The sequence below is a fragment of the Bos indicus genome, chromosome 3 (genome assembly GCF_029378745.1).
Source record: "Bos indicus isolate NIAB-ARS_2022 breed Sahiwal x Tharparkar chromosome 3, NIAB-ARS_B.indTharparkar_mat_pri_1.0, whole genome shotgun sequence".
Lineage (NCBI taxonomy): Eukaryota > Metazoa > Chordata > Mammalia > Artiodactyla > Bovidae > Bos > Bos indicus.
In genome coordinates, this window is record NC_091762.1 from 63,656,578 (window position 1) to 63,659,753 (window position 3,176).

The following is a 3,176-nucleotide window of genomic DNA, read 5'->3' on the forward strand; positions in this document are numbered from 1 at the left end:
GAATATTGGAGCAAGTTGTCATTCCCTTCTCCAGGGGATCTTCCCCACCCAGGGATTGAACCTGCATCTCTTGCATCTCCTGCATTGGCAAGTGGGTTCTTTACCAGTCCTGAATTAAAGCACTACTTCCTTCAAGTTCCCTTAAAAGGAAACTGTTTCTTAGTGGCCCCTTTCTTCTCTATTAATATCATCACTGACCAGGAAGTCACCAGTTTAAATGTCTGTAGCCTAAGTGATTAACAGCTCAGATTTCTAGACTCAGACAGCCTGTGTTTCTATCCTAATTTTGCCAATAATTAGCTTAGTAATATTGGCAACTGACTTAACCTATTGGAACCCTAATTTGCTTATCTGTATCTAGAGAATTAAGGGTGCTAGGAAGATTGACAGAGGTGATGTGTGTACAGGTCTAGCCCTTAGTAAGATCTTTACAAAAGTAGCTATTTCTGTGTTAGTTTTTCTTTCCTTATCATACATTTATGACTAACTACTTCAGTCATTTCAAAGTGTGCTGGGCAAAGTCCTGAGATGTTGCTAAGCTTCTCGGGGGCTGCTTCTGCTTGAATGGGTCCAAGCACATGCTTCCAGTTCCCCTCTAAGGTAACTTCAGCCAGAGTCCCTCTGATGTTAGATGATGTATTTAATAAGTTTTGCATTTTGATTGAAATGGATTCAACGTAGTTTTACACACCAACGGATGCTCCTTTTTTATTCTATTCAAATCTACTTTTCCAAATCCTGTACTTGAAGAGCCAAATTTTCCACTTGGCACTGAATGTTTCCTTATTTCAATCCTTTAAATGTGCGATTTGGCTCAGAACCCTTACCCTGCAGAATGAATTCGCCTGAGAAAATGTCATGAAGGATAGACATGCCATGGGATGTAAAAAGGGATGTAGTGATTGCTCCCCCTTGTACTGCTCTAGTTAGATCAAGTTAGAGCCACTCCATTAATTAAGAGGAGGCTTTAACGCATTACACACATTTGCAAAGCTACTGGTCTCCTACTGAAAAGCACATTTCAAAAAATGAAATAAAACTGTCTGTGTAAAGAACCAGCCAAGAATAATAATTAGCTTTTGGACATATCAGTTTCTAATGAAAGTGTTATTTATTTTGAAATGCTAGTGTCATGTGTATTAAATTAAACCCTCCAAGTTTATTTCTAGCATGCTTGTTATATCTCTCCTTGCAAAAATAGTGTATATGGAGCCAAAACTTACATGGCACATTGAACATGAATTCACAGAGAGATATGTTTAATAACTAAAATGAGTTATAGACAATGAGCAACTGAAGTATATATATATATATATATATATATATACACTACAGATTTTAGTTTTAAAAATGTAGATGTGCAAAATTGAGTTTTCATTGTTTTTCTATTACTCAACATAATTTATACATTGAACTCCTATTTCCAACTCAGTCAAGCTTCCCCCAAGTAAACTCAAAACTAGTGTTACTTAGTCTCCTCTGGTTTTTATTTTCACCCATCCTCAGATTATATCTGCATTAGGTCTGAGTGTAATCCACAGGATTTAGATAGGTTATGTATGGTGAAAATGCAGGCATCTCCTTGACCATGAGAAACTTTTAGCTTGTTCTAGACTTGGCAGAGATGTAAATCATGAGGTCAGGTCTTTGATCACTGGTTTCATTTCCTAAAGCATCAACTTACTTCCATCCACAGTTGATTTTGGCCCTGGCTCCTATAATCCATATACTGACAGTTCCCCAGCCACCACAAAGAGACTTTGTCTTGTCTGGCATCCTTTTCTCAGCTACTTTGGTCTCAACTGGCTCTCTAAAAGGCCTGTAAAACATTGAGAAAAAATACAGACATTTTTCTGGAACATGGGAAATTGTTTCAGGTTCTTTTTTTCCTAGACACATTCCTCCGCCTTTTCTACTTTTCCTGACAACTTGTTAGTACAGAGACTCTCTCCCTGACTCTCTTGCTTTTATTATTCCTCAGGTGCAGATAGAGTTTATCGCACCCTAGTCCATGGCATATTATCATTACTGGTCCAGGCAAAGCTTTTCTGTGTAATATTGATTTTTCTCTATTATTTCTGACCCCACCCCTATTTTTGTACATTCAAGTTACCATAAAACTTAGAGTTTTCTTTTCTATCTCATAGTATATATCCACCACATTGTATTAGGCTGAATTGTAAGAAACTGATATTTTCATATAGTAAAAAATGGTCAAGGATTAGCGACTTCATGTCAACTTAACTCATCCACTCAACTAGTGATGGACAACTAGGTTGTGGCCAGTTTCCTGCAACCACAAGCAATAAATGCATTGGTTATCATGACTCTGTATCTGGTATATATTCCCAGGAGTGAGACTGTTGGGTAGTGCTTCAGATCGTTCTCCAAAGTGGCTATATTACCATGTGCCTTCTCTGGAATTTGTAGTGCTGTCTCAGACATCACCAGAGTGGTAAGAAATAAATCCCACTGCTTTTAGACCTCTCCAAACTTGTTTGGTGTGTTTTCTCCTCCATCTAAACCAGGGCTCAGCCAAAAGAGAGGGTGCTTTTTCCCTCTTGATGGAAGGAGGCATGTGGACTGCCAAAAATAACGCAAAAAATACCCTGGTTAATAAGCCTAGATTATATCACATATTACATATGTGCCTTCATTTAGAAGTCCTTCAGTTCTAATTGTCAAAATCCTTACTTGAATTGTTTTAGTCAAAAAGGGGTTTGATGCCTGGACCAAAAAGAGCACAGATGCATTAAGAATAAAAAATATTAGAATTTCAAAAGGTAACACGACTTTTCCTTCTCTAGTCCTTGTTATTTTCTGCCTGTCAGTTTAATTCTCTCTTACTATAGATCAGCTCTTACCACATAGTGAAAAACACCATGGTTGACAGCTTCTGAGTTTTGTCACCTGAGAGAGATTACCTTTGTCACTCAGATTTATTTAGAAAAATGCTATGGGAGTTCCCTGATAGTCCTGGCTTAGATAGCACTCATTTCTGGATCACTCAACTTTACAGGGTAGTTGTAGGGCTGTAGGTAGTTTGGAGAGGGTCATGTGAATGGGGAAGAAGTTCCAGGAGACAGGACAGAGGGTTACTTAGATGCTCATGAGGAAGCAGCAGTGTAAATGGTATATCATGTGCCCTCCTATGGCTGAAGAAACACAGACAGGTC